This window comes from Pleurodeles waltl, chromosome 4_1, assembly GCF_031143425.1.
Source record: "Pleurodeles waltl isolate 20211129_DDA chromosome 4_1, aPleWal1.hap1.20221129, whole genome shotgun sequence".
Taxonomy (NCBI): Eukaryota; Metazoa; Chordata; class Amphibia; order Caudata; family Salamandridae; genus Pleurodeles; species Pleurodeles waltl.
This window is the reverse complement of record NC_090442.1, coordinates 236146329-236173772: the sequence shown is the minus strand read 5'-3', so window position 1 is coordinate 236173772 and position 27444 is coordinate 236146329. Positions and strand designations below refer to the sequence as shown.

General features: G+C 47.9%; 1 long non-coding RNA gene across 1 annotated transcript; it reads right to left on the bottom strand.

Annotated features, from left to right (window-relative positions):
* Positions 1-17589: 17589 nt before the first annotated feature.
* LOC138287626 (uncharacterized) lies at positions 17590-21189 on the bottom strand. The gene is made up of 3 exons (XR_011202256.1): positions 20674-21189; positions 19606-19653; positions 17590-17651 (listed from the first exon to the last, which is right to left on the bottom strand). It is a non-coding gene; the product is annotated as an uncharacterized lncRNA (long non-coding RNA).
* Positions 21190-27444: the final 6255 nt, after the last annotated feature.

Below are 27444 nucleotides of genomic sequence, written 5' to 3'. Positions count from 1 at the left end.
TTATATCTGATCTCTTTGAATGTTTCAATGTCAGTGTGATGCAGTAGCTGAATATGCATTTCATAGGCAGCCGATTGATGTAGCTTTGTGTAGTAAAGCTATATTTGGATGACTATATTGATAAACTCTTTGCATACATATAAATAGATATTGTTATAGCTATTTTCATTCCACTCCGTTGGTGTGCCAAACACATATATATATGTATATATATATTTCACTGATCATTCTAACAAAGCTAATCTGTGTGCATTACTGGCGTGTGGTCCTACATTGAGCGTCCTTATTGACTTATATCGATTAGATCAGGTGTAAATCACCTGGTTACGACAGCAGGAAATGGAGCACTGAGAGTACCCGCACAAGAGGGGGTATAACTGTTGTGCAACGGATAGCAGGTAGCAGATTAGGCTCAATTTGTGCACACAGCTCTGTGATTGTGGCCCTGTCCAGACAATAGGTGAGTATGATATGCCGGTCCTCCAGTGTAGCCAAGTCCACAAGGGGTCTGTACGTGGGTGCTTGCCTCCTCCCCCTATTCCTCTGCACTGGTTGAATCTAAGGGACTCAAAAGTAAGAACGGGGTGACAACAGGAACTGGGAACAGACTAAAGCAGTGTACACAGAGCATGCTTGTATGTTGGACACTTGTCTAGGTGTGTACATTCGACTACAATGATGCACTTTTAATTCTGTACGTGTCCTAGCAGTAGAAAATGGCAACCGCCAGTCCTGTATGCAGGGACAGGTGGAAGTAACCTCACTCCGCCGGTGTTCACGTCATGGCGGGAAGCAGTCTGCACCGCTGTGTAATTCCTCATTGGCTAACACGGCATACTCTATGACAGAGGTCTTCAAACTGGGGGGCGGGCCCCCCTAGGGGGGCCTCAAGTGATCCCAGGGGGGGCGCCAAACGCTGGCCAAAAGAAATATTAGACAGATAACATGCCTTTGTTTTAAGCAGAAACATGTTATTGCAGGTTTAAAAAGGTAACAGTACTTCACTGCAATGTTTAAATAGGTTTAGACCTATTTAAACATTGGCATCTTTCTAAAATAATTGTGAAAAATTCTGAGGGGGGCCCAAAGATTTTTATTTTTCAACTGGGGGGGCGCGGCATTAAAAAGTTTGAAGACCACTGCTCTATGAAGTATGGGAATCAATGATGATCAAAGCCAGCAGTGACGGTGTTCAACGCCGCAGACCTAACCGCCATTTTATTTCTATCACTTCACTTAATTCCTGACTTTCCACAGGATGACATCTCCACTGCGTGTGCTGTTGTGACCTGTGTCTGGGACCTGCTATGGCCAGTGCAACAGGGGAAAGGGCCCCAGCCTTCACATCGGAGGAGTTGGAGAGGCTCATGGATGGGGTCCTGCCCCTGTATGGGCAGTTGTATGGGCCTCCAGACCAACAGGTGAGTACACCATGGGTACGTTGCATGCGAGGTGCCTTCAAGGAGAGGTGTGTGTGCTGGCAGTGTACATTTAGGAGGGTATGGCTGGTGGCAGTGTTAATGCAGAGGTACGGGTCATGTGTGTGCCTGATGAGGGGCAAATGCAGTTTGTACGCCATATGTGTGACAGGCTGGATTGTTTGGTTCATGGTGACCCTCTGTGTTTCCTCTACAGGTCAGCGCCCATCAGAAGAAGGGTTTGTAGCGTGCCATCGCCAAGGACTTGCGGACCCTGGGTGTCTATAGCAGGCGGAGCACACCCTGCAGGAAACGGTGGGAGGACCTGAGACGCTCAGCCTGGAAGACTGCAGAGACCCAGCTGGGGACAGCCTCCCAATGAGGGAGGGGTGCCCATCGGAACCAGGCCCCCCTGATGACCCGCATCCTGGCGGTGGCATACCCAAAGCTGGATGGGCGCTTGAGGGCATCACAGCAGCCAGAGGGGGTGAGTACAGTGTGTTTGACAACCATCTCTGTTGCCTGGCATGGGATTTGGGTGCAGGGTTCTAGTCAGTGGATGCCCCAATATGCCAGTTTAGACATTGCTGCATGGTCCAGCTTAGGTTAATTGGGTGAAATACATGTTTTTGACAGCTAGGGAGCTGGCTTTCCATGGCAGACAGGGCTTAGTTGGTCCCAGATGGTGTGCAGATGGCAGTGTTTGGCTCCTACCTGCTGTTGTACTTGGCCAATGGTATGCCAGTGTGGTCCTTACTGCCCATTCTCAGTCTCAGTGTGTTACAGTGATGTGTATGCCATCTGTGCTGTTGTTGCTGTGATTGACCCTGTGCTCCCTTTCTTTCTCCCCCCTCTCCTTTTGTCATCCTGTCCATATGTGCATTAGCATCAACTGGCGAAGGAGCTGTGGCACCGATGAGTGAAGGAGCTGCAGCCCACGGGACCCAGGAGTCCACCGACGCCGAGGGGACCAATGGGACAGAGGGCGAGAGGAGCACCAGGGTGGGAACAGCAGCTGCTACCACTGACTCTGATTCCTCCACCAATAGGCCCTCCCTGGAGCATGCAGAGGGTGTTGAAGCAGGAGGAGATGGTGTTGACTTGCTGGGTCATGGATAGTGAGGGGTCCAAGATGAATCCAAGGTTGCATGCTTGGTCGGTGGGAGTCAGAGTGGCTCAGAGAGTGGCAGGACACCAGGATTCATCCCATGCGGAGGAGTTGGAGCCGAAGATAAGGACTTCTGTCTCGTCGGAATTGAGTTTGAAGCACCTGCTCTTCATCCATTCGGCGATGGCCTTCATTCCTTCATGGAGGTAGGTCTTGGCGGACCCCTCTGGTACCTCCCCAACTACAGGTTCTACCATAACCCCTTGTATCAGCACCGCCCTCCCAGTAGCCCCCCACTGAGTTGCCTGTGCCTGCTCACCCAGGAGGGTGGGCATCTCCTTTACCCCAGGCACCTCAGGCCCTGCCGCAGTCAGCCCTGCTGCCCTCAGTGAGGAGGCAATTGACCTCCTGAGATCCATTTCAGGGCGGTCAACCATAGTGAATGCCATCCAGGGGCTGGCATCCCAGATGCAGCAATGCAGTGTCTTCCTGGAGGGCATTCACAGTGGCTTGGTGGCCCTACAGAGATCGTTTAGGCTCTGGCCTCTTCACTGGCTGCAGCCAGTGTCCATGTTTCTTCTGTCCCCCCTCCATCTACCACTTCCCAGTCCCACGCACGCATTTAGACAATCATGCACCCAAAACATCACACAAGACTCACACAGACAAACACAGGCAGCACACTTCAGTCCACAATCACTCACACAGCCAACACACAGATGCACAAACGTCATCCGCTGCCTCCACTGTCTCCCCCTCCTCCTCCTTCCTCACAGTCACATCCGCACTCCCTGAACCTGCCACCTGCATAGCCTTGCACACAGTCACCACAACAGCAGACCTGCAGACATGCATCCCATACACCACATGTGCAGTCACCACCATCACCATCACCACCTCATGCAGCACACCTACCTCCTTTGCAGATACCACCACAACATCCATCTACAAGTCCTGTTTGCCCTCCCCCACCCTGTCCGCCCCCTCTCCAAAGACACAAAACGCTCGCACTCAGACCCCCAACAGCCATCCACCTTACACAGGCACACTGTCCATGCACCTGCACCCAAGTCCAGCACACCTCCTCCTCCTACAACTACTCCCTCTACCTCCACTCCCATCCCTCCTCCCACATCCCACCTCATTGGCCCTAAGAAGTTTTTCCTTTCCCGCCTTGACCACTTCCCTCCCCCACTTCCCCTCCCCATCCTGCCAGTAAGAGGAAGGTCCATCCCCCCAACCCAGTACCTCCAGCACCCAGTCTGAAACTGTTCCACCCCCAAAGTCTCCAGCTGCCACTAAAGGGCACATCAATCAATCAGGAATTTGTAAAGCACACTACTCACTCGTGAGGGTCTCAAGGCGCTGAGGAGGGGAGGGGGGAGAACGGTGGGGAGTGCTGCTACTGCTCGGACAGCCAGGTCTTCAGAAGTATCCTGAAGGTAATGAGGTCTTTGGTCTGGCACAGGTGGGTGGGAAGAGTGTTCCACGTTTTGGCGGCGAGGTGAGAGAATGATCTACCGTCGGTTGTAGTTCTGCGGACCCGCGGTCGGTTGTGAGGGTGAGGTTGGTGGAGCGGAGATGCCGGGTCGGGGTGTAGAAGGAGAGTTGTCTGTTGAGGTATTCTGGTCCGGTGTTGTACAGTGATTTGTGAGCGTGGGTGAGGACTTTGAAGGTGATTCTCTTATTGACTGGGAGCCAGTGCAGGTGTTTCAGTTGGTCTGTGATGTGGCAGTTTTGGGGGGATGTCAAGGATGAGGCGTGCGGAGGAGTTCTAGGTGCGTTGCAGCCTCTTCTGGAGTTTGGTCGTGGTTCCTGCATAGAGGGCATTGCCGTAGTCCAGCTTGCTGCTTACGAGGGCCTGGGTGACTGTTCTTCTGGTTTCGGGGGGTATCCATTTGTAGATCTATCGGAGCATGCGGAGGGTGTTGAAGCAGGAGGAGGAGGAGATGGTGTTGACTTGCTGGGTCATGGATAGTGAGGGGTCCAAGATGAATCCAAGGTTGCATGCGTGGTCGGTGGGATTCAGAGTGGCTCCGAGAGTGGCAGGCCACCGGGATTCATCCTATGCGGAGGGGTTGGAGCCGAAGATGAGGACTTCTGTCTTGTCGGAATTGAGTTTGAAGCACCTGCTCTTCATCCATTCGGCGATGGCCTTCATTCCTTCATGAAGGTAGGTCTTGGCGGAGTCCTTGGTGAGGGAGAGGATCAGCTGGGTGTCGTCGGCGTATGATATGATGTTGTGGTTGTGGGATTGGGCGATGTTAGCGAGTAGGGCTATGTAGACGTTGAAGAGGGTCGGGCTGAGGGACGAACCCTGGGGTATGCTGTAGATGATTTTGGTAGCCTCCGAGCGGAATGGGGGGAGGCGAACTCTCTGGGTTCTGCCGGTAAGAAAGGAGGATTCCAGCATTGCTGAGGCATGAGCATAGGATGTGGTGGCAGACTGTGTTGAACGCGGCCGAGAGGTCCAGGAGGATGAGGGCCGTGGTTTCGCCGCTGTCCAGAATGGTTCTGATGTCGTTGGTGGCGGCGATGAGGGTGGTTTCAGTGCTATGGTTGCTGCGGAATCCAGATTGGGAAGGGTCCAGGGTGCAGTTCTCCTCAAGGAAGCAGGTTAGTTGTCTGTTGACAACCTTCTTGATGACTTTTGCCAGGAAGGGGAGCGAGGAGATAGGCCGGAAGTTCTTGAGGTCCTTTGGGTCTGCCTTGGGTTTTTTGAGTAGGGCGTTGATCTCGGTGTGTTACGAGGTCTCCGGGAAGGTGGCGGACTCGAAGGAGCTGTTGATGACCTTCCGTGGTTGGGGTGCGATGACGGAGCTTGCTTTGTTGAGGATGTGGTGAGGGCAGGGGTCAGATGGACAGCCGGAGTGGATGGTGATCATGATTTCAATGGTGTCACTGTCGTTGATGGGGTCCAGGAGAGCAGGAGGTTGGTCGGAGGTGAATCTGTGTTGTTGGTGGTTGCCAGGGGGACTGGGTGCTAAAGCTGTTGTGGATGTCTGCAATCTTGCGGTGAAAGTAGGAGGCTAGGGAGTGGCAGAGGTCTTGGGATGGCGGGAAGGCGTTGGTGTTGGAGCTGGGGTTGGAGAGTTCCTTTACAACATTAAAGAGCTCCTTGTGGCTGTGTGCATTGTTGTTGATTCGATCTTTGAAGGTGGTTCTCTTGGTGGCTCGGATGAGTTGGTGGTGTCTGCGGATGGCGTTTTTGAAGGCTGTGAGGTTGTCCAGAGTCTGATCTTGGTGCCTCTTTCTTTTGAGTCTTTGGCAGCTTTGCTTAGATTCTTGATTGGGGCGAGAGTGTTGGCACAGGTGTTGACCCATTGCCTGAAGTTGTAGGCAGCTGCATCAGTGTCGCTGGTGTCGATGGGTGGGTTCTGGGAGAGGGTTGCGATACATCAGTCTTTGGTGACCTTGTTCCAACTGCAGTGAGGGATCCTTTGTGGGTGGTGGTGTGTTGTGGGTTTCTTGAAGGAGAAGTGGATACAGCGGTGGTCTGTCCAATGGAGTTCGGTGGTGTGGCTGAAAGAGACATGATTGCTGGTGGAGAAAATAGGGTCAAGTGTGTGTCCTGCGGAGTGGGTTGGTGTCGTAACGAGCTGTTTGAGGCCGAGGTTGGAGAGGTTGTCGAGCAGGGTGGCGGTGTTATTGTCGCTGGTGTTCTCGAGGTGGAAGTTTAAGTCTCCCAGGAGTTTGTAGTCAGTGGATGCGAGAGTGTGTGTGCTGAGGGTTGAGGAATAGAGTCGCTGAACTGCTGTACTGGGCCAGGGGGCCTGTAGACAAGAGTCCCTCGGAGGGTGGTGTTTGGGTCAGTGTGGATTTGTAAGTGCAGGTGTTCGGTGGTGCTGAGGGTATCTTCGGTGTTGGTCATGATCCTGAGGGTTTTCTTGCGGATGATGGCGATGCCTCCTCCTGGTTTGTTGGAGCGGTCCCTGCAATTGATCTTGTAGCCGTCCGGGATGGCTACGGCGATGTCAGGCACTGAGGAGGGGTTCATCTAGGTCTTGGTCAGAAAGGTGACGTCTGTGAAGGCTGAGTCGAGTAGATTCCATGGCTGTACTGCATGCTTGTGGACGGAGCGGGTGTCGAGGAGGATACATCTGAACTGGTTGCATCCTGCCTTGGTGGGTGGGTCATTGGTGTGGAGGCTGGTGAAGGTGCAGTTCCGGCAGGAGAAGGTTTCACAGGTGATCTGCAGGGAGGCTTGAAGACAGGCGGGGGAGCGGCTGGTGTTTAGGGCGCGGAGGGTGGCGTTGTTGTAGTGAAGATGTGCGTGGCAACGGTGGGGGAGACAGGAGCCAGGGGCTGCGCACATGAGTGTGACGCAGGCCCCCTGCCCCAAGAACACTCCTCCGCCCCCAAAACAGAGGGCTAAAGTGCTGCCCCCTCCCAAACAAACAACCAAAACCATGGAGGCACCTCCAAAACCAAAGGCCAATGAGACCCCTCCCAAACCAAAGGCCAAGGAGATCCCTCCCAAAACAAAGGCCAAGGAGACCCTTCCCAAAACAAAGGCCAAGGAAACCCCTCCCAAAACGAAGGCCAAGGAAACCCCTCCCAAAATGAAGGCCAAGGAGACCCCTCCCAAAACGAAGGCCATTATGGTGGGTGGTTCATTGTCTTCTGCCTGCCTGCAGGTGGCTACCGCCGTGTTCAGTAGTCATACAGTGCTGGCGGTTACTGTGGTACATTGGCTTTCTATGGGAGGGATCACCACCATAGTCATTATTTGGCGGTCATTGCCGCCGGCCTGGCAATGGTACTACCGCTATCGCCGGCGTGGCGGTCACCTGGCTGAGGTCATAATGAGGGCCTATGTGCCAAGAACAAAACCTTTTCTTGGAAGGGAGTGAGCATTAACAGTTGGGGAGGCTGGGTTTTCCCTCCTTTTGGTAGAGTAACACTTCTTTCAGGATGAACTGGAGACCTACGTGGCTAGGGTCTTTTTGTTCAAAGGTGCTATTCCAAGCCTCACGAAAGGTAGGGTCTTCTCTCTGAGCATCTTGAAAGTTCAAATCTGTCTCCCAGATAGTGTTGTAAGTATATGCCGGCAGTACTATCTGGGGGGGGAGGGTTATTCTCTTCCCGTCTTTGTCTTTCTGCTTTTTGGGATTTCTGATGAGGGACACTCATGGTCTTCAGCCTGGCAAAGGGGTGCCGTTTACCACCACACATCCCCCTTCTCGCCGGTTTCCTGAACCTGGGTTTCTAAATGAGGATAATCAATCAATTAGTGGTTTCTTCTAGCTTGTCAGCCCGGGAGGGCTCCAGGTGCTGGTTTGGTGCTGAGGGATTCGTCCGGCTGGCCGTAGTGGTGGTCGAAGAGCCAGGTCTTGATCTGTTTTCTGAAGGCCTTCAGGGAGTGGGATGTGCAGAAGTAGAGGGTGAGGTCGTTCCACTTGGCAGCGAGGTGGGCCAATATACAATTGTATAAATACAATTATTTTATAAGTTTGCGCCGCTTTTGCATCAATAAATGACAGTAATGCGGTGCAAAAAAAGTATAAATCTGGGCCTTAGTGCACAAAGGAGGACATTTAGCACAATGCACCAATAAAAGTGAAGCATTTAAGACAAGCACAACAAAGAACAAATGGCAAGAATAGGCATGGCTTAAGCCCATATACTGAACACAGCATAGCATGCCTCGGCTTGACCTTAAAAGGGCATTTCCAGACATGCTGTTGTTATTCTGCACCACTCCTAGGTGGCACCCTAAGGCTGCTGTTCTCCTTTGTTTCATGGAAGGGCCAGCCCGGATCCAGTGAATATATTATGTAGCTTACATTGGGAATGAGTCATGCCTAATTATTTGTGAAAGCAGCAGATATAGGCAGTAAATCACACATACCGCCACGCTGACTGCCGCCAAAATACCGCCGCTGCGGTGGATATCCTTTCACCATATTATGACACACATACACCAATCCGTCATTATTCAGCCACATACACAAATCCGCCACACCAAAGGTCAATGATAAACTGGCAGTATCAAAACCTACACCGTTACGCCAACAGAACAACGCCCACCACATTATGACCCGCAAATCACCACAGCGGACATTCAATGACGGTAAACCACTGGCGGTACATACCGCCACGCTCAAAATACACACACACAACCAAAACAACACCACATTAGACAATTCACACCTGACACCCATAAACACCACACACACCCACTCACACCACTATAAAACACCCACCCACATTACCCATAACCCTTTACCATTACAAACAATTGCCACCAGAGAGAGACAGCAAGACCACAAACACAACCAGACACACTACTGACACCTATACACCACTCACACACCCCATATCACACACCCCAACACATTACCCAACACACCCTCACCTACACACCTCACACAACACCCATGTACCACAAAAACACCCCCGATTCACAGAGGAGGAGCTAAGAGTCATGGTGGAGGAAACCATCAGGGTAGAGCCTACGGGGGAAGGTACGTTCCATTGCAGCAAGACACCAACTCGCTATCCAGAGGACTGGCGGTGGACCCCCACCTCCTCCCCCACAACTCACAGCATGGGAGGAGCAAGTCTTGGCAATCCTGCATCCTGAGGGCCTGGCCGGAGTAGGAGGAGGACTGGACTCTGGTAAGTCAACTCTCCACCATTATTACCCCCCCTACCTGCATGCCATCATATACCCCCACCTTCAGTCCCATCACTCCACCACTACCCACACACCCCGCCAGCACATCTCACTCATCCCAGGAGGCACTTGCAGAGATCCTGGGAGCATATCAACATTCCCAGGACACGATGGACCAGATCCTGGACAATGTGCAGGAGAACAGGCGGCTGCAGGAGGGACAGTACCAGGGTATCAGAGATGACATACAGGCCATCATCAACACCCTGATGTCCATAGCAGGAGTGCAGGCAGACATGGCTAATATTATGAGGGAGGCAGTCACACAACAGCGGGCCCCTGCCACTAGCCAGACATCTGAACAACCTTCCTCCTCCGCTGCCGCTAGTGGACAGGAGGCCCCGCCTCAGGACTTACAGGCCACCAGCACCCCTCCTCCTGCAGAAGAAGAACCACCCCGCAAACGTTCCCTGCAATCCAGACAGAAGCCAGAGACTATTGCCAAGACCCCGCCAGGAAATGAGACTCTCCTGATTGTCACCCTTGTGTCCCACCCTGTCACCCTGTCCACCTTGAACTGCCATTGCTCCCCTTCCTATGTCCCCTTGGACAATGCATCTGTGCTACAAATAGACTGGAACAATACCCTGGACTTTCCTCCATCATCACCCCATCCCATTGCACTTGCCCCTCAAAAGTTTATCACTTCAATAAACACCCTTGCAAAAAAAAAAAAAATGGAGTTTGTCAAATTTTTCAAGTATGTATTCATTTAAACAGGAACACGCATTGCAATTCAACTGAACAGAAAATGAGCATAGATTAATGACCTGTAGCTGGCTTGAGTGATCACACCAGGAGCATATGTGAGGTCACCAACATCTGCAAAATTAATTGCCAAAGGGTACAGTAAGTGGGCATAGAAGTGTGAAATAGCAGCATACCAGTGCCACAGAAATTCCAACAAATACAATAGAAATGTGAAGTAATACTGTCTTACCTGTGTGTCATTGGAAGTATTGTATGATCACTGATGTTCTGTTGTCCTCATCCTCATCCTCACTGTCCACAGGGTCCACTGCTGCCACACAGGCATCCCCAGCCTCCTCCTCCTGCAGAAAAGGCACATAGTGTCTCAGGGCAAGGTTGCGCAACATGCAGCATGCCACTACTATCTGGCAGACCTTCTTGGGTGAGTAGCACAGGGATCCACCTCTCAGATGGAGGCATCTGAACCTGGCCTTCAGGAGGCCAAAGGTCCTTTCTATTATCCTTCTGGTTCGTCCATGAGCCTCATTAAAATGTTCTTCTGCCCTTGTCCTGGCATTCCTCACCAGGGTCAGAAGCCATGATAGGTTGGGGTAACCAGAGTCACCTGCAAATATTGAGGGACAACATTTAGCCACACACTATCCCATATGGCCAACACCATACCCATACACCAACATATAATGGGTGGGAACCAGGGCTCACCTATTAGCCACACCCTGTGCCTCTGTAGTTGGGCCATCACATTTGGGATGCTGCTATTCCTCAGGACAAAGGCATCATGCACCGACCCAGGATACTTAGCATTGACGTGGGAGATGTACTGGTCCACCAAGAACACCATCTGAACATTCATAGAGTGGAAACTCTTCCGATTTCTGAACACCTGTTCATTCTGAAGGGGGGACAAATGCAATATGTGTTCCATCAATTGCCCCAATTATGTTAGGGATATGTCCCATTGCATAGAACTCGGCCTTCACTGTGGCCAAATCTTCAAGCTGGGGAAATACAATGTAGCTGCACATGTGTTTAATCAGGGCAGACAACACTCTTGTTAGTACTATTGAGAACATTGGCTGTGACATTCCTGCTGTCAAGCCCACTGTTACTTGGAAAGAACCAGTTGCAAGGAAATGGAGCCCTGATAGATCAAGTCAGGCTCAAATTCGGCACACAGCTCTGTGACTGTGGCCCTGTCAAGTCTATAGATGAGGATAATGGGCCTGCCCTCCATTGTTGGCAAGTCCACCAGGGGTCTGTACACGGGGGTATGTCTCCATCTCCTATTCATCCACAGGAGTAGCAATCTATGGGGCAAAAGAGTGAGCAGCCGGTCATAAACTGAACAATGGGGCTACAACAGAAATGTGCATGCTGTTAACTTATAATGGGTAAGTGTGATTTGCACAGTATGCCCAAATCACCAGTGACGCAGAAAATATCCAGGGCCTGCCCCCCCCCCGAAATGCTGTCCACCGGTCCTGTGTGGAGGGATAGGTGGAAGTGAGATAATTCCACTGATGTTGTGCACTGTTGCGGGAGGCAGTCGGGAACCGCTGTGCAGCTCCTCATTGGATAACATTAGGCCCTATGGGTTACAGTGGCCAATGGTGATCTACGCCGGCAGAGACGGTATGCGCCGCCACACAAAACTCTACTGCACAAAACTCTACTACAATCTGTTCCACTCTACTGGACTCTACTCTATCCCCGTACACTCCTCTGTCTAAATTTGCACTCAACTGTATGCTGTACACGCTATTGTAAACCACTGTACTTCACTCCATGGCAGTTTCCAACACTGTAAGATACAGCTCTCTATTCTTCTGTATGAGATGCCACTCCATTTTATAACAGTTTCCTCGGCTGTAGACTTCACGTCTTCAGTGTATGCTACCCCATTCTATGCTGATACACTGTACACTATTCCTCTCTACACCACTCCACTGTACACCACTCCTCTAGGTGTGACAGGCGGGCATGACTCTCTGACTCACCGACTCAGCTCACACAGCGGATTTAGCCGCTGCAGCAAGAAGGGTGTGAGAAGGTTCAAAGGCAGCCTACCACTTCCCGCCTCCACCCACAACCTGTCCCCTCCCTGTTACCACTCCTCGCTTCTCCCTGGCCCCCCTATGTGGCCCACAAGTGTAGACAGCATCAGTCAGCAGTTAGAGGCCAGAGGTCAGACCACTGCCCTTGCCCACTGTCCTTGCCTCTGCCTACCTGCCTACTGTCAGGACTGATGCTTACCACATGCTGCACACTGCAGGCGAGTGGTTGCTGGCTCAAAGACGTTAAGAGGACAAAAACAGGAGCATAGCAAGCCAGTACTGGGGTGGCTAGGAGCACAGTGACCACAGTGAGTGCACAGCATCCTCTCCTTCAACATTTGATCCCCTGTACTCCAGGAAGGTTCAAGCACAGCTGCAGTGTGAGATCCCAGTATGCAGCCAAGCTAGGACATGGTGAGGCCTTCAGCCTCGCGCCTCTCTAGAATCACCTCCTGCTCCCGTTCCCCTGTTCTCCTTCTCTCTCATTTTCCTGTTCTCCACCACAACATGCATTAAAAGCTCTGTGCTGTCTGTAAATCAGCACCCCAGTGGGTGGCTTACAAATGGCTTACAATTGGTCTGCACCTGGCCCACCCCTGTTATTCATCGAAAGGGAGCCTCTCTTGGCACAGTGCTAATGGCCAAAGTCTAAGGGCTACCAGGCACCCACTAGGCTACAAGGCTACCAGGCACCAGGCACGACAACAAGAAAAGTCACTCCTATTGGCAAAGCTGTGTCAAGTAACTGGCCAAGCAACTATCTCTGCTGTAGCTGTTGTCCAAAGAGCAAACAGCAGGGTAAGCAAGGATGAGGTCAGGAAGTACCAGGGCTCTCGCCACTGATATCAAACGTCACAAGATTCAAAGCAATTCCAGCCTGGACTTAATCACAGGATGCCAATTCCACAGCCTCAGCGAGCAGTACTATAGCCTGTCCTCCAAATCAAATCACAAGCTTTTTATTGAAAATAGCATCCTTAGCACATAAAGAGAATCACTCTAATACTCCCACTGAGGGACCACCGCAGGAAGGAGTAACAGCTGCTGAGGTACAAACACCTTCATGTTTAGTCCAAGTCCAGGTGCATGCATCTTCTGCTTCTCCTCAAAATAAAAAAAGGAAATAGCCACCGCTCTTGGATTGCGACCGAAACTCAACCTTCTCTGGCTCACAGGCCATCCTGGAGGATTGTTATGGTCTATTACACCCCCATGATGCTGTCACAACATTGTTTGGGGCTCGTTTCTGCCACAGCTCTAACCCTGCACAGAACTCCAATGGGATCGTAACGCTCAATCACGGACTTCGGTATACTGCCCACAACTTGCAAATCTCTCTCCCCTCCATCTCTACAAAGCACCAACATGTGGTGCTCCCTGCTCGGCACCATACAATCAATGATAGACGCCATATGCTACCACTCAGACAAACTAATCACCCAACTGGACATTCTAAGCTCCATCACAGCCCTTGTCACAGACATCAATAGGAAGGTTTAAGCACTGAACAACTTGATTAAGCATGCACAATCTTCAGTGGCTATGAAGAAGCCTCACAAAAGCCTCAGGGGCCTTCCCCATGTTCTTCAATCCTGGATAAATTGTCCTGCCTGTCACAAACTATGGAAGCTTTACTTCAGGACCACAGGTCACAGCACTGTCCATCCAGTCCTGCTGTAAGGGGGAATGACTTGCAAAATATGGCTCACCTCGCTGTCTGACCCCAATGAACTGGAGATGTGCACAAAGGCTTGCACAAGGTTACTAGCAACATTGAGGTAAAGGACCCTGGGGTACACCTCCAGAAAGAGGACCTAGCCAACATTGCCTCTGCATCTTTGAAACCACCCCCTAAGGCCACTACAATGGCACCCAGTTCCACCAGTGCATACACCCATTTGTTTCCCCAGGAAGAGGACGTAGCCAGTAGTGCCCGTTTGCCTTTGTAACCATCCTCAAAGCCCATTGCAAATGCTTCAAGAAGCTCAAATACGGCAAAGTTGAGCAAATGATCCAGAAAGCATATGAGGAAGCAGCATAACAAGCTACATAAGTCATCTTCTCTAGTAAACCAAGGGATGGTTTATCCTATGTTCATCAAACACCAACAAGAAAAGACTCCCCCTTCCTCCAAAGCAATAGTTCAAAATGCTTCATCTTCGGAGGACTTCACACCTGACCAACTGCTCACGATCCTCAGGAGGAAACAAGGACCAGAGCCTGACACTCATCGTCTCCCTCCAGGCAGACAGCCAACGGATGTCATTGACTCCATCTGAACTCTTGGAACTTTAATGCACACTCCATTCTACACTATTCCACTTGATGCCACTCCACTTTGCTACATTCCACTGTATACTAGTTGACTGTACGTTATTCCACTGTATGCTACTTCACTTTATGGTAATTCACTCTATACCATTACAGTGTACACCACTCCACTCTACTCCAATCCTTTGCATGACACTCTCCTCCACTCTCGATAACTGACTCTCTATAAATGTCTACCACACTTCATGCCACTCTATGACATTCTACTCCATTCTACCCCAGTATTGTCCACTGTCCGACTCTATACTCCACTCTATATCCGTACACTCTAATGTACAACACTCTATTCCACTATATGATACAGACTCCACTCTACTGTACAAGACCCTACTCCAATTTATAACAGCCTACGGCCTATGATATGCCAGTACACTCCACTCCAAAGTACACAATACTGTACTTGACTCCATACTACGGTTCAACACTCCATTTGACTCTACTTCACTGTACAAGATTTTACCTCACTCTACGCTACTGTACAACAATCTAAACAGATCCACTGTTTCTCACACCACTGAACTCTATGTAACTCAACTCTACAACACTCTACTACGCGGTATGCCACTCTATGCCACTCTCCAACACTTTACTCCTGTATATATCCCTTCAACCCACCATATAGCACTTTACTATACTGTATACCAATGTACAACGATACACTCTGCTCTACTATACTCTAGTCCACTATGCAGAAGTGTACGTAACTCTTTCAATGCAACTGCACCCCACTTTACTCCACTTTACTCTGACACTCTGACACAGTACTCCACTCTACTCCATGACTCCATGGTGCACCTCTCTACTCTATGCCCCTCAATTCCGTTGTACTGTATAACACTGTATGCCAATCCACTTTACCACACTCTACAACACTGTACTGATCACCACTCCACGCTACAAAAATCAGCTAGACTGTATGCCACTCTCTACTGTAGTCCACCTCACTTTCCAATGCTATATGACACACTGCTATACACTCTACTGTACAACATGGTACTCCAGTTTATGACACTTTACTCAACTGTATACTACGCCACTCCACTCTACTGCGCTCCATGCCACTATAGTCTACAATACACCACTTAACTCAATGACACTTTACTCCACTCTACACTACTCCACTCTAGTGGACTTCACTCTTATATACTCCAATATGCTACACTTTATTCCATTATACGCCACTGTACTATTCTCTGCTCTATGCCATTCCACTAGCAGACACTCTATTCCACTGTATGCAACTCCACTCTACAACACTATACTGCAGTCTATGACACTCTGACACGCTACTCCTCTCTATGCCCATCCACTCTATGCCACTGTATTACACTGTGTGACACTTAATGACATGCCACTCAACGTCTCTCTATGATACGCCACTCTACTATATGACATGGCCTTCCACTCTACAACATTCTCTGCGACACTCTGGGACACTCCACTTGATGATACTCCACTCTATGACATTCTAATTCACCGTACTCCACTCTAAAACACTATGCTCCACTCTATGACAGTCTACGACTCCCTACTCTACTGTTCGACACACCATTCCACGGTTCAACACGCTGCAGTCTGAGATACTTGAAACCACTATAAGAGACACCATGCCACTACACTATATAACACTTTACTCTTCTGCATGATACACTGCTACACTCTACTCCAATCTACAATGCTTAAGTCTATGACAATAGACTTTACAACACTCTGCTCCATTGTACTGTACAACACTCCACATAACAACTCTCCACTTGCAACACTGGACTCTACGATTTGAAACACAGTTTTAGTAAACATTTTAAAAACATGACATTTCAATGAAAAAAATAAAGGTTAAAGCTTAATTATAGTTAGGAAAACGTATTTTCCCTATGCAAATCAAGTTTAAACTATAAAAACTTTAAACATTTTAAAGTTATAATTTTCATTTATAATTTATCCACCACCTTAAAATGATTACAAGTAGCTGAACTTGCCGCACACATTTTTCGTTAGCTAAGCAGACAACAGTCAATAGAGCTTGCCACGTTACTAGGCCAGGCCTTGCTGCCATCACCCTGCAGGCACCTGAACCCACTCCATGCATGACCTTCCGCTGTGCACAAAGGTGGATCAGCTGCAGGGCCTGGCCTGCGACCAGGCCATGCAGCCAAGCCCCGCAGGCACTCACTCCTGAGCCTCACATGGCCTTCGGCAGGAGGGGTCAGCCCCACACCCTCATACACAGGCAACCCAGGAAGGGGACACAAAGCTCCCCTTCCCAAACCAATTGCACCCCCAGAAACCCCATCTCCTGGGGCCACCCAATTACATATATTATATGTCCTTCCACACACCTTGTTACCACTCGTAGAAGGAAGTTGACGCTTACTAGAAGGTTTTTAGTATGTATTATTTAAAAGTATTCATCTTTGTGCTGCCCTGACACTTTTCAGCTGTATCACAGCCTTGTTCATAGTTAACGAGGCACCACATTAACCCACGGTATCATCATGAAAGTTAAAGATAGACTCACAATTCCACTAATATCAAACACCATCATAAATGAAATCCAAAATCCTTTCTGTATCATTTAAAATCTCTTAAAATCACTGTAACAGGGAGACCAGGACCTATGTGTATGATGACAGCCTACAGAACCCAGGCCCACAGGAACCATACCCCGGGGGCACGGTAAAGCACGTGACGTCGGTATGCATTGAGGAGCATTCCAGCATGAGAATGCCTGAGAAAAAGGATGCTGGTAAACGGAGCCAGGAGAGGAAGAAAGCTGGCAACTGGAGGGAAAAGGCAAGGAGAGACAGAATGGACAGGAGCAAGAATCACACAAATGGGGTCACGAGCAGCGAGGAGAGCTTCTTCAGAGACCCAAGGAACGAGCAGAAAGACAAGGGAAATCCACAGAGAAGAGAAGAAGAAAGCTGGCTAGGAGCAGGCAACCGGCCAACAACAGCTGAGGCCCGCCATGTCCCTGGAGGGACGTGGATGTCACAGGTACGAGATCGCTTACGCGATCGATTTCAGGATTGGGCACAAGGGAAAAGGGAGAAGTGGGGAGGTTTAGACGGGGACAGAGAGACACAGTGGGCACTATTTTGAATCCCCAAACACTGATACAAAAAAAAGGGTTGTGCTTAGAAGAAAAAGTGGCACTAGGGTGATCCCCCAAACAGAATCCTTCAGTGCACAGGGGTTGTTTCCTCTCTTGTTTTCACAGAGCATGTTGTTACTCTTGCGTTCCACTAAGAAAAGAAGAAAACACTAATAAGAACGCTAGACAACACTTACCTGAAACAGGCCTTTTGTTTTGTTTTTTTCCCCCCTCTATGATCCCGGGTCACGAGGAACTTGGAGGCCATTGGGACATTACCGTGATGAAAGACGCCGCACATAAGAAAATTGGAAGAAAGAAAATAGAGAAGAGACAAAACCAATAACATTGACCTATTTCTAGAAGAGGCGTTCATTTTTGGTACTTTTTTGACTCAAGGGCCCAGTAATAAATGCCACGATTTTACCCCAGATACCACCCTCCGTGTGTTATTTCTACAATCACATAAATCTTATGAAATCATACAGGCATAGCATTATCTGTACACATATTATTAAGACCAACATTATTATGAAATAAAACATTTTGAAAAAATATTTTTTTCAATAATTAAGATTTGTTGCCCTAGGAAGTGTATTTGAAAACACTTTTTAGGAGATTATGTGAAAAGTGTTTCATTTTATATACAGGACACAGGAGACTTCTTACGTAAAATCTATGATGTTTCGTGGGAAGACGACTACCTTCTAGTAACAATAGATGTCACATTTCTCTACACAACTATTCGACACAAAGATGGAATGAATGCAATACAATACTTTCTAGGTGCATGACTACTGACACTTTGGAAGCAGACAGAGACTCTGTTAAAGATGATACAGAGTTGTTTGGAAAACAGTGTTTTCATTTTTAATGAGTTATTCTACCAGATCCGCTGGTGGGCGATGGGCACCTGCTTGGCCCCCAGCTATGCAAAGTTGCACATGGGCTGCTGGGAGGAGCAGGTGGTACAGGTGGAGTATCAGAAAGAGCTGGTGGAACACGTTGTTCTTTGGAGCAGGTTTATAGGCGACGTCTTTGTGGTGTGGAAGGGGTCGGAATACAGTGCACAAGAATTGTTACACAAAATAGAAGTAGACAGCCTTAATTTGCACTTTACCGGCACAATGAGCAAGACAGAAGTCAACTTCCTTGACCTCACTGTCTATGTTAAAAATAAAAAGTTGGAATCAAAACATTATAGGAAGCCCACCTTACGGAATATAGTACTTCATGTGTCCAGTTTTCATTCACCGAATTTAATTAAAAGTATTCCATATGTAGAGAGTTTATGTTTCACACTCAATTGCAGTGAAAAGAGTGAGGAGAAAAAGCTCTATAACATCAATGTGATGGGCAGGCACCGCCATGGATGAGATTCCCGACCCAGATGTTCTCCGGTCGGGGACCAATCAGGCGGAGCTTCCGGGTGAAGAGGGGCAGAAGAAGGCCATTCGGCCCGCCACCAACGGCAGCGAGGAGAAGAAGGCAGAAAGAGGAGGGAGAGACGGCGACAGCGACGGCAACGGTGAGAGGATTAGCAGCAGCGACGGCAGGAGCGAAGACAGCAAACCCCGGGAGAGAGACAGTGGTGGAGAACCCGGGGACGGCAGAGAGGAGAAAGGCAGAGGAAGTTCTAGTGGCAGTTTGGAGGAGGAGAGTGACACCGGGAGACGCAGCAGAAAGCCAGGAGGCAGCTCAACAAACCCTGGCCATGTTCTGGGAAGAGCGCGGCCACAGCAGGTGTGTGTGGGGCAGAACGTACTTAATTCAAGGGGAGGAGGGAGGAAAAGAAAACCCATGGCGATAGAGAGAGAGTAAACCGGAGTAGTTCTCCGTTGGGCATTGAGAAGGTTTCTTGTGGGCTTATTTTGGTTATTTTTATTCTTTTTGTGTTACTATCGTTTCATTATTTGTTTTCCCTACAAAACTTCAATTTCATTACGGGCACCAGTTGTGACGCTTTAGTATTATTGAGACCTATGGCAAGTCTAGGAGGAAAAAGGACAGGACGGAAGGAGAGGAGACAATATAGAGAAAAGGAGTAGGAAAGAAAGAAAAGGCTCAAGCAAAGGAACAGACAGAAAAAAAAATGAAAGAAAAGGAATAGGGAAAATAACAGGAAGAAAGGAAAAAGAAAGAAAAGAATAGAGGGGAACAAAGGAGTAGAAAAGAAAGAAAAGGAAAATCCCACTCACCAGGCCACTTACCATTGTTTGTCTCCGTTTTCTTCCCACATGTGCCTCCTGGGAGTCCACCTGGAAAGAAGAAGACAAGAAATAACAGCTAAAGGAAGAGGGGCCGAACAATATCACATCGATATAACGAACTGTCTATAATCTACAAAAAAAACAAAATAAAGACTGTGTACATACCATCCAGCCACGGGCTTAGTGTCATCATTGCGCACCCCTATTACAATCTAACTGCAAGGTTCCATGCAAGAAGGTATTCACAAGGATGCATAGAGGCAGCTAAGAACAAAGCCAGAATGAAAACTAAAGAGAAACTTCTTTTTAAGAGTAAACAACTGGCAAAAGCAACCAAAATTGACCTGCGTTTTAGACTAATCAGGGGCTTTAACAGACAGGAGGGGGCGTTTTAGTCCATAGATCAAAACTACTGGTATCTAATAAAGGAAGACCTACTATTAGGGACCACTGTGCCACTTAGACCAGAGATAACATTCTGGAAAGCAAAGTCTATGAAAGAAGAATTGGTGAAAAGCAGTCCTGAAAGTGGTAAGATCCAAAAGAGAACCCGGCTTAATCAAAGCACAGGCTTCAGGAGATGTGGCAGATGCAAAGCATGCCAACATAGCAAGAACATCAAGAATTAGAAATCTCCATTCTTGTCAACAAGAAATTGCACTAACCCCTTCGCTGCCAGGCCTTTTCCCCCTCCTGTGCCGAGCCTTTTTTTGGCTATTTGGGGCAGTTCGCGCTTAGGCCCTCATAACTTTTTGTTCACATAAGCTACCCACGCCAAATTGATATCCTTTTATTCCAACATCCTAGGGATTCTAGAGGTACCCAGACTTTGTGGGTTACCCTGAAGGAGACCAAGAAATTAGCCAAAATACAGTGAATTTTTATTTTTATTTTTCTAAATGGGAAAAAAGGTTCTGCAGAAGGCAGCTCGTGTTTTTCCCCTGAAAATGGCATCAACAAAGGGTTTGCGGTGGCATGATCACCATCTACCCAGCTTTCAGGAACAGGCAGACTTGAATTGGAAAACCCCATTTTTCAATACAATTTTGACATTTTACTGGGACATACCCCATTTCTACTATTTTTGTGCTTTCAGCCTCCTTCCAGTTAGTGACCAAATGGGTGAAATTCTGAATTCAGTAAGGGGTCATTTGTGTAGCTCCTACAAGTGTTTCCTACAGCTGAAATAAAAAGAATTGAAATTGAGGTGAAAAAAACAGCAATTTTTCTCCACGTTTTACTCTGTAACTTTTTCCTGCGATGTCAGATTTTTGAAAGCAATATACCGTTACGTCAGCTGGACTCTTCTGGTTGCGGGGATATATAGGGCTTGTAGGTTCATCAATAGCTCTAGGTACCCATAGCCAATAAATGAGCTGCACCTTGCAATGGATTTTTCATTCTATACCGGGTATACAGCAATTCATTTGCTGAAATATAAAAAGTGAAAAATAGGTATCAAGAAAACCTTTGTATTTCCAAAATGGCCACAAGATAAGGTGTTGAAAAGCAGTGGTTATTTGCAAATCTCTGATTTCCGGGGTGCCCATACTAGCATGTGAATTACAGGGCATTTCTCACATAGATGTCTTTTTTACACACTGCCTTACATTTGGAAGGAAAAAATGTAGGGAAAGACAAGGAGCAATAACACTTGTTTTGCTATTATGTGTTCCCCCAAGTCTCCCGATAAAAATAGTACCTCACTTGTGTGCGTAGGCCTAGCGCCCACAAAAGGAAATGGCTCAAAACACAACGTGGACACATCACATTTTTTCACAGAAAACAGAGGTGTTTTTTGCAAAGTGCCTACCTGTGGATTTTGGCCTCTTGCTCAGTCGGCACCTGGGGAAACCTAGCAAACTAGCGCATTTTAGAAAACTAGACACCTGGGGGAATCCAAGATAGGGTGACTTGTGGGGATCTGACCAGGTTCTGTTACCCAGAATCCTTTGCAAACCTCAAAATTTGACCAAAAAAACACTTTTTCCTCGCATTTTGGTGACAGAAAGTTCTGGAATCTGAGAGGAGCCACAAATTTCCTTCCACTCAGCGTTCCCCCAAGTCACCCGATAAAAATGGTACCTCACTTGTGTGGGTAGGCCGAGCGCCCACGAAAGGAAATGGCCCAAAACACAACGTGGACACATCACATTTTTTCACAGAAAACAGAGGTGTTTTTTACAAAGTGCCACCTAGCGTTCCCCCAAGTCTCCTGATAAAAATGGTACCTCACTTGTGTGGGTAGGCCTAGTGCCCACGAAAGGAAATGGCCCAAAACACAACGTGGACACATCACATTTTTTCACAGAAAACAGAGGTGTTTTTTACAAAGTGCCTACCTGTGGATTTTGGCCTCTAGCTCAGCCGGCACCTGGGGAAACCTAGCAAACCAGCACATTTTTGAAAACTAGACACCTAGGGGAATCCAAGATGGGGTGAGTTGTGGGGCTCTGACCAGGTTCTGTTACCCAGAATCCTTTGCAAACCTCAACATTTTACCCAAAAACACTTTTTCCTCTAATTTCGGTGACAGAAAGTTCTGGAATCTGAGAGGAGCCACAAATGTCCTTCCACCCGGCGTTCCCCCAAGTCTCCCGATAAAAATGGTACCTCACTTGTGTGGGTAGGCCTAGCGCCCACGAAAGGAAATGGCCCAAAACACAACGTGGACACATCACAATTTTTCACAGAAAACAGAGGTGTTTTTTTACAAAGTGCCTACCTGTGGATTTTGGCCTCTAGCTCATCGGGCACCTGGGGAAACCTAGCAAACCAGCAATTTTTTTTAAACTAGACACCTAGGGGAATCCAAGATGGGTGACTTGTGGGTCTCTGACCAGGTTCTGTTACCCAGAATCGTTTGCAAACCTCAAAATTTGACCCCAAAAAACCCACTTTTTCCTCTCATTTCGGTGACAGAAAGTTCTGGAATCTGAGAGGAGCCACAAATTTCCTTCCACCCGGCGTTCCCCCAAGTCTCCCGATAAAAATGGTACCTCACTTGTGTAGGTAGGCCTAGCGCCCACGAAAGGAAATGCCCTACATCAAAATGATCAAATACAAAACTACCTGTTTTTGCAGGGGGACACTTGCGTTTTTGGCCCTGGGCTCAGCAGCCTTCTAGGGAAACCTACCAAACTTAGACATTTCTGAAAACTAGACACCCGAGGGAGTCCAGTGAGGTGTGACTTGCGTGGATCCCCCAATGTTTTCTTACCCAGAATCCTCAGCAAACCTCAAAATTAGCTAACAAATCACATTTTTCCCACATTTCTGTGTTGGATCACCGCACTGGGACACATTTCATACCACCCAATGATCCCCTCAATCTCCTGGTAAAAATTATACCTCATCTGTGTGGGTGGGCCGAGTGCTTGTGAAAGGGAAGAGCCAAAAACATGTCGATAGTGAGGGGGAACAAAGGTGGTCCAAAAGGGCAGTTTGTAAAAAAACATTTTTAGGCTGACAAGTGCAGCAGAATTTTTATCGGTATAGATGAGACAATGCTGGGTGGTAGGAATTTTGTGGATTCCTGCAGATTCCGGAAAGTTCCATCACAAAAACGTGGGAAAAATGTGTGATTTCCAGCAAAGTTGGAGGTTTGCAGGGGATTGTGGGTACAAAAATGGTGCAGGGTGCATGTGAAACACACCACCCTTGAATCACCCAGATGTTTTCAGATGTGTCTAGGTCTTGTGGATTTTTCTACATGGCAGCGTCCCAAAGTCCATAAAGTGCAGCCCTCACCATTCCAAGTGGACGGATTTTGAGAGTTAGCCAAGTTCTCATGGCCCAAATGTAAAACTAAAACCCAAAATAATCAAATGTCTTCTTGCTTGCTGTGGGATAAGATGTTTTAGAGTGCCGGGGAGAGCTGAAAGACTTTTACCCCCGTCAGTTGAGGTGGGGGCGTAACCAGGCCCATACTGATTGGTAGCCACCACCTCAATATTTTTTTTATTTTTTTAAATTCCCTGGCATCTAGTAGACTTTCTGCCCCCCGGGTGTGGATCAGGGGTAATTGCCCCATCTGCCCACTGGTGGGCAGAACATCTTTGGCCCCATTTATTTGGGGTGGGGGTTATGGCCATACCCCACCCTCTTATTTTTGAAAAAAAACTTCCCTGGCCTCTGGTGGCCTTCCAAAAATAGGCCCATCTGCCCCCAAAGGGGGCAGAAATGGCCTAAATACAATTTGGCCCTCCAGGGGAGCGACCCTTGCCTAAGGGGTCGCTCACCATCTGTAAAACAACAACAACAAAAATCCCCAGTGTCTAGTGGTTTCTTCCCCCTTGGGGGCAGATCGGCCTAATTAAAATAGGCTGATCTGCCCCCCGGGGGGGGCAGAAAAGGCCTTAAAAAAATGTCCCCCCTGGGAGCGACCCTTGCCAAAGGGGTCGCTCCCTCATACCAATTTCCTAAAAAAAAAAGAAATCCCTGGTGTCTAGTGGGTGTTTTAGCAGTCGGATTGCTTGCAAAACGCTCAGAGAGACTTCAAAGGGAAGGAAATTCATTTCCTTCCCTTTGAAGCCTCTCCGGCCTCCTCCAAGTGATCGGAAGAGAAATGCTTTGCTTCCCCTTCCATCCCTGCCTTGAGGGGGTGGGGGGGAACCACACAGAGGGAGCGCTAGCGCTCCCTCTGGGCTCTGTGCCCAGGATGTAATGGTTACGTCCTGGGCACACGAGCACTGTGCCTCAGGACGTAACCATTATGTCCTGGGCACAGAAGGGGTTAAAGGCAGCGACAATTGTAAAACAGATTATGCAATCTATGTTCTCCAATGTCCATGCACAATGATGTATGAAGGTAGCACTACTCTTCCAGTGCATAAAAGAATACTTCAGCATCTCCAGGCTATAAATAACCGGGATAAAGCATACTCAATAGCTAGGCACTTTGAAGAACATCATAAAAGTGAGATGCAAGGTCTAGCCTACTATGTAATTGATGCAATACCAATAAACATCCAAGATGGGAACAAAGAGACAATTAGAATTGCAATATATAATAGAGCTGAACATCAAAACCCAGAGTGGATTAAACATGGAGGAAGATCTGCATGGACATTTGAAGGGTACTCTAGAGATGCTCCAATGCAACAGAGGTGAAGTTTCTATTTCACTCATCGTATATTCATTTTGCATAAATAAGCACATACCACTTTAACGTTGTGGTGAGAATTAAATTAGAGTACAGGCATATACAAATTATTGTGAGTTGAGACACAATCTGGTAATGCCCACTTGGGCTTGAAAGAACGCAATGGTGAAAGAATAAACACCAGTATAGAAAGGAGGTTGCCCACCTGGGGTGAATTCATAACAAGTAGTGCTCTGTGTAAAAGTAATAATTTTAACAAGAACTTGTGTAATGAAAGGAGCAGTATATAATGCAACAAATCTTAATGAATGAAAAACATATTTTTCAAAAATTGGAATTCCGTAATAATGTTGGTCTCAATAACGTGTTCAGCTAATGCTATGTCTCGTAATGATTTCAATAGATTGTATGTGATGTTATGAGATTCAAAATGATGCAGAAAGAATTTTAGATTTCGTTTATGGTGGTGTTTGATATCAGCTGAAATGTAAGTCTGTCTTTAACTTTCATGATGGTGTCACGGGTTAATGTAATATAAATATGGGAACAAAATGGCACCTTGCTAACTGTAAAAAAGGCTGTGATACAGCCGAAACATGCCAGGGCAGCATGAACATGAGCCCTTTTAATCAATTAATGGTAAAAACCTTACAGCAAGCATCAACTTCCTTTTACGAGTGGTAAGATGTGTAGAAGGAAATTCATGCAGATGAGCTGAATCCACAGAGACGACGCACCCTTCAATCTGGCGCACAGCAGCGGCAAGCAAACAAATGGAGAAAGAATATATATATATTACCTACTGGATGTTGTCAGTAGGTAGATATAGTTAGGACCATGTTTTCAAAGGAAAAGCGTTTTTTGACTTGCCTTAATCTTTGGCCTCGATTGACAAATTTTCCCAACATTTCCCAAAAAAAGTGTAATTCTTGTTGTGCATGGAACGTTTTGGGGTGATCTGTCAAGTGGGGGCCGAGAAAAAAGGTGTGTTTACCATGTGTTGCAGGATTGGCGCGAGTAATTATGCAAGACTCGTCTGATACACAGGTAAGTGTTCTTTTATTGGTTGAGTATAGTGTTATATTGTAATGGATGGCTTTCTCTTGTTGTTCTTTCACTCTCCGGGTGTATTTTCCAGGCAGTGGTTCACGGTCTCTTCCTCATTTCTTTCTGTTCTTTCAGGTCTCTTGGGAAGCACATGTGGGGATAAGAAGAACTGTCTCGGTAAGTGTTTATGTTTTCCCGTTTGTTTCTTCCTGTGTCTGGCTTTCCCTTTTCAGCTGTTGTCTCTTTCTTGTCTTTTGGGTTTGTCTCTCTCTCTCTCTCTCTGTCTGCACCTCTCTGTCCTTTCCCTCTCTGTTAGGAGGTTGCCTTTACTTTGCCTCTTCGTTTTCTTTTCTTTTCTTTACATCTTAGCGTTCTTTCCTATGTCTTTCTGGCGCACTGTTTTTCTGCTTCGGTTACTTCTCGTTACCCTTTTCCATTTATTACCATAACTCTTATTATCATTTACTGCACACCCCTTCCTTGTATTCCCTCTCACCTTCCCCGTGCCTTTTGACTCGTAATACCTCCCCCTCCAATCTACAGTTACCCTCCCGTCCTCCCTACCCCTGCCCAGGCCACTTCCACGCACCTGGAGATGCCACGCTTCTCCAGAAGCGTGGCGGGTTGTCGCACTCTGCTTCCCGGAGTCTGGTCCTTCCGTCCCCGATTGGGACCACCGACATCCTGGTCTCTGCACTCCTCCCGTCCCTGACTGGGAAGTACGGCTCCTTGGTTTCCGCGGTTCTTTCGTCCCCAATTGGGACGTACTGCTCCGTGGTCTCTCTAGGTCTTCCACTCGCGTCCTCGTCTGCTCCTCCTTCCTTCTCCTTTTTCGCCTCCTTTTTTCGCAAACCCGATGCCGGGCTACTTGAACTTCCAATTTGCCGGTGCTTACGTAGGACACCCGGATTGGTGTGATTTGTGAACACTTCCGGATCAGCATGGGTAGCGCCAGCACCAGTAGGGGAAAAGTGTGGGCCGACCCAGTCCAGCCCGTCACACCATGTTAATTTACATAGGAGTTTTTAACACGATTACTGGCCAAACTGCTGGACGGAATTACACCAAATTTGGCAGCAGGCTAGATTTTGTTCCAAAGAGCGTGCTTCTTTTTATTTGGTGTAAATCCATCCAGTAGTTTAGGAGAAATAAAAGGAAATCCAAATTTGTATATAAGGGCAGAGCATAAGTACAGATCTCATGATGAGATTTGATTGGCTGTCAGCACTTGAACCAGGAAGTGCTGGCAGCCATCTGGGGATGAATATGCATGATAGCACCCAGTTGAAATGCATTGTAGTGAAAGGCAGGTTTTGAGGATCACAAAAAGGAGAACGTATAAAGGGTGATTCCAAATTGTAGGGTGGGTATGGGTTTTTGGGCATCAAGGGTAATTTTAGGGATTAAGGTGGATATGGGTTTATGAGTGGCAAGGGACCTTTTGAGTTTAGGATGGGTATGGGTTTTTGAGTGGCAAGTATAATATAAGTTTAAGGTGGGTATGGGTTTTTGAGTGGCAAGGGGTATTTTAGGGTTTAGGGTGGGTAAGGACAAATTTAGTTTTTTAGGGTGGGTATGGGTTTTTGGGTGGGATGGGAAAATTTACGTTTTAGGGTGGGTATGGGTTTTGGTTGGTAAGGACAAATTTGTTTTTTAGGGTGGGTATGGGTTTTTGGGTGGCAAGGGTC